Source organism: Schistocerca cancellata, chromosome 5 (assembly GCF_023864275.1).
Source record: "Schistocerca cancellata isolate TAMUIC-IGC-003103 chromosome 5, iqSchCanc2.1, whole genome shotgun sequence".
NCBI classification, from domain to species: Eukaryota; Metazoa; Arthropoda; class Insecta; order Orthoptera; family Acrididae; genus Schistocerca; species Schistocerca cancellata.
The window spans coordinates 631560655-631569680 of record NC_064630.1 but is presented as its reverse complement, the minus strand read 5'-3'; positions in this window follow the sequence as shown (position 1 = coordinate 631569680).

Here is a 9026-nt window from a genome sequence, read left to right as displayed (position 1 = left end):
AGAAACCAGATGGCAGTTATAAGAGTCGAGGGACATGAAAGGGAAGCAGTGATTGGGAAGGGAGTAAGACAGGGTTGTAGCCTCTCCCCGATGTTATTCAATCTGTATATTGAGCAAGCAGTAAAGGAAACAAAAGAAAAATTCGGTGTAGGTATTAAAATCCATGGAGAAGAAATAAAAACCTTGAGGTTCGCTGATGACATTGTAATTCTGTCAGAGACAGCAAAGGACTTGGAAGAGCAGTTGAACGGAATGGATGGTGTTTTGAAGGGAGGATATAAGATGAACATCAACAAAAGCAAAACGAGGATAATGGAATGTAGTCGAATTAAGTCGGGTGATGTTGAGGGTATTAGATTAGGAAATGAGACACTTAAAGTAGTAAAGGAGTTTTGCTATTTGGGGAGCAAAATAACTGACAATGGTCGAAGTAGAGACGATATAAAATGTAGACTGGAAATGGCAAGGAAAGCGTTTCTGAAGAAGAGAAATTTGTTAACATCGAGTATAGATTTAAGTGTCAGGAAGTCATTTTTGAAAGTATTTGTATGGAGTGTAGCCATGTATGGAAGTGAAACATGGACGGTAAATAGTTTGGACAAGAAGAGAATAGAAGCTTTCGAAATGTGGTGCTACAGAAGAATGCTGAAGATTAGATGGGTAGATCACATAACTAATGAGGAAGTATTGAATAGGATTGGGGAGAAGAGAAGTTTGTGGCACAACTTGACCAGAAGAAGGGATCGGTTGGTAGGACATGTTCTGAGGCATCAAGGGATCACCAATTTAGTATTGGAGGGCAGCGTGGAGGGTAAAAATCGTAGGGGGAGACCAAGAGATGAATATACTAAGCAGATTCAGAAGGATGTAGGTTGCAGTAGGTACTGGGAGGTGAAGAAGTTTGCACAGGATAGAGTAGCATGGAGAGCTGCATCAGACCAGTCTCGGGACTGAAGACCACAACAACAACAACCAGGTTGCACACCAGAAGAAAGCGTCTTTTTGAATTTCCGAATCATTCTCTCCAGGCCCACGGCAGTCGTCCGCCCAACCCCTTTCTTCAAACCCTTCAGGGTTCGGAACTTCCGCAGAACGATGTGTGCACAGTCATCATTCTTGTAGAAAAGCTTTACAAGCACAGCGCGATCCTGTTTTGAGACAAGTCATGGCGAATGTCGCAGACGCGAAAGAAGGAAAAGCCGTGTACCCGGCGTGTCTATACCAGCTTCAGTGGGTCGTGCGTATGACACATCATTTTCATTTACGTATTCTGACAGATACAGCGCCATCTATTGATCAATTTTCACACTATTTTTTCTTCTGCCATACGTTTTCCCCCTCCTCCGATAATATTCCGTTGCAATTTGACGTCATTCTGACCGGTTGTGTTATTTTTACAGCGTTTTGAAAGTTTAATTATATTTACCCTGTACATCGTCTCAGAGTCAGTAGCTTTCCATAAATTCTGTAATGCAGACGCTTACTAGTGGAGAATTTACAAGTAGAAGACACAGTCCGGAAAATTAAGTTTACGATTAGTCTTGGTGTCATGTGGTACATCCTTTTCAACACAAAACTTTTTAAGAATGACAAAGATTTTAGAGACGAACGCCCGTACAGAACAGTTGTGTTGATTTCAATAATTGTATGTAGTGTCCGTTTCAAGTTGTAGAGGCATTGGAAAACTAGTGAAATAATGAAGTCACATATTTACCTTTCAATTTATACACGTGAAAGTTCTTTCTTTGCTGGTGTATATTGTAAATGAGCAAAACCACTAATACACACTACTTTAAACAGTAAGTGCTTCAACGGCTGCAGTCGCACGATGCACAATAGGTAGGCATAACGCCGTAAGGACTTCGGCAATTGCTAATCTTACATACAATATCTTGCTTCAAATAACCGCAGAACGCCTTCACAAAACATAATGGTCAATACTTCAGTGTGGCACCGAAGGGAGCGCTAATTAACGTGCCACAGCATCTCCAGGTATATCTATGGCCTGTCTCTTTGATTCTAACGTTACATAACTTTCACTTTCCTATTAGGTTGAGTTTGTTGCTGACATCAGCAAACAGAAATTGGTCGATGTTTAAATGTCTTTATACCGTGTTGCGCTCGAGAAGGGAGAAAGCAATTACTGCAACGGGAGGGGCCAAGTTCCGTTGCGTGGAATGCGGACGTATTTCAGCAGCGGCGCCGCTCACCGAAGACTGGTGCCGGCGCTGCAAATGACGGACGACTGTGGAGAGGGCGCGGGGCCTTACGTCGGCTGACAAACGGCTATCGGTATCCGGCGGCTGCGTCATCAGCAGAGATCGGGCCGGCAGTGGCCGCTGGGGAAATTAGGGGGGCGGGCAGCGTCCGTCAAAGGCCGGTGGAGGGGGAAGCGCGCGCCGGCCGGCACGGCAGATTTGCGCCTCGCGGCTGTAAACAAACGCATCGATCCGGTGGCCAAACGGGTGCGGACATCTGTTGCTGGCAGCGGCGCATCCCCCTTACATCTACATTCGTATTCCACTCTTCGATGTGTGGCGGCTGCTGGAAGATATCTGTCTGCGTTGGTAGGAAGGTATTGTCTAGGACGTCCATTCCGGTTTTTAATCTCGGAAGCTTTTGCGGTACGTAATTTTCTGTGCTACACGCCCCCCGTCGCCGAAGGACATACCGCACGGTTCGGCTGTGACGCCAGACTACGGATGGCAGTTACTACTGAGACAACGGCTTTTCGGATATATCCGGTTTCTTGTTCCTATTATTTTCTGTAATAAACGTAAAAATCGAATAAAGATAGAAAAATTTTGAATATTCCAGTTCTCTGTAATAAACGTAGAAATCGAATAAAGATAGAAAAACTTTGAATATTCCAGTTCCAAGACACGTAGAATCAGAATGTTAAATTAAATATGCAAATAAAAGAGAACTTGCCTTGTCCACCGTTCGCTGCTTCTCTCAACTAGCGATACATGGTTAAATATTACAAAAAATCACCAGTATACTACTGATTCTATTTTTTTAAAACTGTGCTCAGAAATCATGTTCTAACCGAGGTTCTTACCACTGTTTGGCCATTATACACGGAAGAGCAAAAGAAACTGGTACACCTGCCTAATATCGCGTAGGCCACCGCGAGCACGCAGAAGTGCGACAAAACGACGTGGCATGCATGGACTCGACTAATGTCTGAAGTAGGCTGGAGGGAACTGACACCATGCCGGCTGTGGTGGCCGAGCGGTTCAGTCTGGAACCGCGCGACCGCTACGGTCGCAGGTTCGAATCCTGCCTCTGGAATGGATGTGTGTGATGTCCCTAGGTTACTTAGGTTTAAGTAGCTCTTACGTTCTAGGGGACTGATGACCTCAGATGTTAAGTCCCATAGTGCTCAGAGCCATTTTGAACCATGAATCCTGCAGCGCTGTCCATAAATCCGCAAGAGCACGAAGGCGTGGAGATCTCTTCTGAACAGCATGTATGCTCAATAAGGTTCATGTCTGGGGTGTTTGATGGCCAGCGGAAGTGTTTAAACTCAGAAGACTGTTCCTGGAGCCACTCTGTAGCAATTCTGGACGTGTGGGGTTTCGCATTTCCCTGCTGTAACTGCCCAAGTCCGTCGGAATGTTCAATGGACATCAACAGATTCAGGTGATCAGACAGGATACTTACGTACGCGTCCATGGATTCATGAGGTTGTCTCCATAGCCGTACGTGTCCATCCGCTTGATACAATTTGGAACGAGACTCGTCCGACCAGGCAACATGTTTCCAGTCATCAACAGTCCAATGTTGACGGGCCCAGGCGAGGCGTGAAGGTTTGTGTCGAGTACTGATCAAGGGTACACGAGGGAACCTTCGGCTCCGAAAGCCCATATCGATGATATTTCGTTGAATGGTTCGCTCGCTGTCACTTGTTGATTGCCCATCATTGAAATCTGCAGCAATCTGGCGAACGGTGTCCGCCTGCTTAGCTGGGTTGTAGCGTGCTCGCCTCCCAAGCAAACGGGCACGGGTTCGATTCCCGGATGGGTTGGAGATTTTCTCCGTTCGGGGACTGAATGTTGTGTTGTCCTCATCATCATTTCATTCTCATCACCGGCGCGCAAGTCGCCCAAAGTGGCGTCGAATAAAATAAAACTTGCACTTGGCGGCCGAGCTTCCCCGGATGGGGCCTCCCGGCCAACGATGCCATACAGTCATTTCCATTTTTTTCGCGGGGGGGGGGGGGGGAAGGGTTGAGTTTCTGTCACGTTGAACGATTCTCTTCAGTCGTCGTTGATCCCGTTCTTGCAGGATCTTTTTCCCGCCGCAGCGATGTCGGAGATTTCATGTTTCATCGGATTTCTAATATTCACGGTACACTCGTGAAATGGTCGTCCGGGAAAATCCTCATTTCAAGGCTACCTCAATGATGTGCCCATTGCTCGTGCGCCGACAATAGCACCACGTTGAAACTCACTTAAATCTTGATAATCTGCCATTGTAGCAGCAGTAACCGATCTAACAACTGCCCAAGATATTTGATGTCTTGTATAGGCGTTGCCGACCGCAGCGCCGTATTCTGGCTTTTTACGTATCTCTGTGATGAGCTCCTTTGGAGCTTCAGTGTAAATGGTCAGTTGTAAAGGGTGAAAACTGGGTCTGCGAACTCTTTTTTTTCTTGTTAATTTGTCCGTCTTCAAGGGCTGCAGCTAGATGAAGGCGTATTATGTAGACATACGCAGCAGATCAATTACTTTCTGATTTTGTTTTATAATATGAACGAACTGTTGTTAAATTTTTAATTTATTACTGTTACTGTAACTTCCTTTCTCATTCATTACTTCACATAAATGAAAGGTAAATCTTTAATCTCTTAAAGCAAAAAAGAACTGTACTTCATTGCTACGTCAACCCGTATTAATATTACTGGAGTAGGGTTGGTTCAGCAATACAATGGGCGTCCGGCGACAACAGCGAGAAACTACCTCATAAACCAAGCTGGGACAACTCTTGGATACTGCACGTACATGCGTACCTTAAACCATGACACACGGCGACAAAGCGATTATTGTCTCAGCAATTCTGTGCCAGTTCTTGTACAACGTGTTTGTTGCTCGTTTCTGTCGGCATTGTTATTGAAATAGCACTGATCACTTTTCGTGTTTTCTATAATAACGCAGTATTCCAAACCAATGCAAATTTTACGAATAAAAGTTACTCTCTTTTTAAAAAAGGTTGATTCAAAAACGATAAAATTTAGGCGTACTGCTATCGCTAAATTTTATTTCAATTTTTTGCTCGGTTATCAGTAAAAATAGGAACTTCATACTATAACCGGTACCAAGCAAATAACGAAGAAATACCGGTTAATCAGACCCGAAATACCGTTATCGGTTTTAAAGGGTAGTCGATTTTTCCCACTTCTACGTCAGAGAGAGAGACATGCGGTTCGTATACTTCTGGCGGATGTATTTAGCGAGCAAGAGAAGTAACCAGCAACAACTATAAATCGCAGAGCTAGTCAGAGACTTTCTCTGCTCTCTGTATTACTTTATATCGAGGCACCGTCTGTCACTAAGATAATAATAAAATCCTTTTGAAAGGTATTTTTACTTGTTGAATACCAATTAATTCCCGTAGAAACTGCAAGAGATCCAAAAGTGGTTGCTCAATTCTTACATTAAAATAATGCCATTAAAATTTATTGCTTTGAGGCACACCTATCCAGATCCCGTTCGAAATTGCGCTATTCTGCAAAAGTTGTGGCCGAGATAGATACAATAACGTAACATATTAAGAGATCAATTGAAATGAAAGGAAATGCGGCAGGGTGTTGCCTGTGGTCTCCCAGTCATGCACAGAAAACTGGACGTCATGTGGCGTGACTAGCATCAAATACCGGATGGCCCCGCAACACGAAGGAGTTGAAGGGTAGGAAAGGACGGCGTGTGGCAATGCGCGAGCGTATGATATATGCAGGTTTTGACCAGAAATGAAAGTAACAGAAGTGAGATTTCCAGGTCCCCAAGCGTTAAAAATTTTTTATAGCATTTTTTGCACCCGGAGGTCGAGGCATGAGCCGTTTATGTTAGCATAGTTCCGCGGCGGCGGTTAGCATGGCCGACAGAGTACTGAACAGTAATCCCAGGGTGTTGGGGTCGAGTCCCCCGTGGAAACTTTTTATACTTTCAACTTTTACGTTACCTACACTCCAAATAAATAGAAGTAATGGTAAATATATATTTGAAACGAAACTTCCTGGCAGATTAAAACTGTGTGCCCGACCGATACTCGAACTCGGGACCTTTGCCTTTCGCGGGCAAGTGCTCTACCAACTGAGCTACCGAAGCACGACTCACGCCCGGCACTCACAGCTTTACTTCTGTCAGTACCTCGTCTCCTATCTTCCAAACTTTACAGAAGCTCTCCTGCGAAACTTGCAGAACTAGCACTCCTGAAAGAAAGGATATTGCGGAGACATGGCTTAGCCACAGCCTGGGGGATGTTTCCAGAATGAGATTTTCACTCTGCAGCGGAGTGTGCGCTGATATGAAACATCCCCCAGGCTGTGGCTAAGCCATGTCTCCGCAATATCCTTTCTTTCAGGAGTGCTAGTTCTGCAAGGTTCGCAGGAGAGCTTCTGTAAAGTTTGGAAGGTAGGAGACGAGGTACTGGCAGAAGTAAAGCTGTGAGTGCCGGGCGTGAGTCGTGCTTCGGTAGCTCAGTTGGTAGAGCACTTGCCCGCGAAAGGCAAAGGTCCCGAGTTCGAGTCTCGGTCGGGCACACAGTTTTAATCTGCCAGGAAGTTTCATATCAGCGCACACTCCGCTGCAGAGTGAAAATCTCATTCTGGAAACATCCCCCAGGCTGTGGCTAAGCCATGTCTCCGCAATATCCTTTCTTTCAGGAATGCTAGTTCTGCAAGGTTCGCAGGAGAGCTTCTGTAAAGTTTGGAAGGTAGGAGACGAGGTACTGGCAGAAGTAAAGCTGTGAGTGCCGGGCGTGAGTCGTGCTTCGGTAGCTCAGTTGGTAGAGCACTTGCCCGCGAAAGGCAAAGGTCCCGAGTTCGAGTCTCGGTCGGGCACACAGTTTTAATCTGCCAGGAAGTTTCATATCAGCGCACACTCCGCTGCAGAGTGAAAATCTCATTCTGGAAACATCCCCCAGGCTGTGGCTAAGCCATGTCTCCGCAATATCCTTTCTTTCAGGAGTGCTAGTTCTGCAAGGTTCGCAGGAGAGCTTCTGTAAAGTTTGGAAGGTAGGAGACGAGGTACTGGCAGAAGTAAAGCTGTGAGTGCCAGGCGTGAGTCGTGCTTCGGTAGCTCAGTTGGTAGAGCACTTGCCCGCGAAAGGCAAAGGTCCCGAGTTCGCGTCTCGGTCGGGCACACAGTTTTAATCTGCCAGGAAGTTTCATATCAGCGCACACTCCGCTGCAGAGTGAAAATCTCATTCTGGAAATATATATTTATTAATATTTTCATAAATGCCATGACAACAAAGGAAAATTTTGGACTGAAAATAAATTTTCGAGAAAGCGTTGTACTTACAGCTTCCACGAGGACTCTGAAAATAACTTTCCAAGAAGGGATTGTAACTAAAGTGTACAGGAATTAATATCCCGTTAGTCTCATTTTGATCTTCGAGCAGCCCTCGACAGATAATGCAAACTTCCGTTGTTTGTTTATCTCATGAGGTAAAGAATTTGATCAACAAGCTTCAAAAATGCTCTTATTTCACCGAGACAACCTAAAAACTTTGCATGAAAATACCTTCCACTGTACATCAGCCAATCTCGCCAATATTGAGCGAAATGATGCATGGTCTACTGCCAAACTGTGCAATGAGAGAGACCTTTTATGAATTAAATCAAATTCTCTTTTCTACAGAAACTTTCAAACAACAATGTAATTGCAAAAATTCTGCCTTTATGACGCAGAAAAAATGGTAAAATAGTGAAGGTATTTCCTTTCCCTTTCCTTTTCATGCCTTTCTAGAAAACATTACTATTACAATACATTGAACATAATTTATGTTTATTTTTAGTGTAGATAATCTTACAACTGAAAATCAAGAAGTTCCCGCAGAGGGTCTCAGAAACACTCCCCTCGGGTTACTGTTCAGTATTTTTCTTTTCCTTTCTTTCTTTCGATCTGTTTCTTCGTCGTTCTCTCTCCGGTGGTTTTTTGTTGCATGACATTCTTCAAATTCAACCGATGGAGAGGATGAGCAATCCCTGACTGAACATGCTGAGCTAATGTATTGCTGCGCCATCCGATAACATGATTATTATCTCGCTCGCCTCGCGCCAAATTTTTTTTTTTTTTTTTTTTTTTTTTTTTTTTTTTTTTTTTTTTTAAAAAAAAGCTCTCGGCTATCTTCAGGAGCTCCCCACTCCTGTCACTTCCACTTTTGACTGAGCGCGGCACACACCATTAATTCAGACGAAATTGGTGAGCAGCGATTCTAGACGTAGCCTCATAAAACAGGACGTGGGGAAACGTACGTAATGAACACAGAAACATTGTGGAACATGTTAATTTTGGTGATCGAGGTGATATAGGGTGGGGAGGCATCTCTTAACGTGGTACACACACCGGTCAATGTTAATGTTACGCTACACTCACTCACCAGTGTCTTTTCAGGGGTCAATCCAGCCCTGACTTCATTTTTAAGCATCACAATATCGAACAGCGCTGCCTGAAGAGCCCTTGGAACGAAACAATATTCGGCACATTGACTGTGAGGCATGCCGGCTTTGCGGCTGTCATTATTTGCTTAGAGATGCTAACCTTTCCGGGCTGGAGTCAGTGGCCAGGTGGCGCGGCGATGAGCGGATCGACGGGTGAGCGCGAGTGAGTTTTGGTTGTGAGGGGGAGAGAAGACTGTGCGACTGCCAGAGGAGGGGAGACAACGCGGCCGGTGAAAAGGTGTTTTGAAAAGGCACTGTACAGGCGGCAGTTGTTACCGCTGTGCCTTGAGACGGTCGAACCCTACGCATTTTGTTGCACCATTTTGATGAAACTCTTTTTGCTTGGTGTCTAGTATTT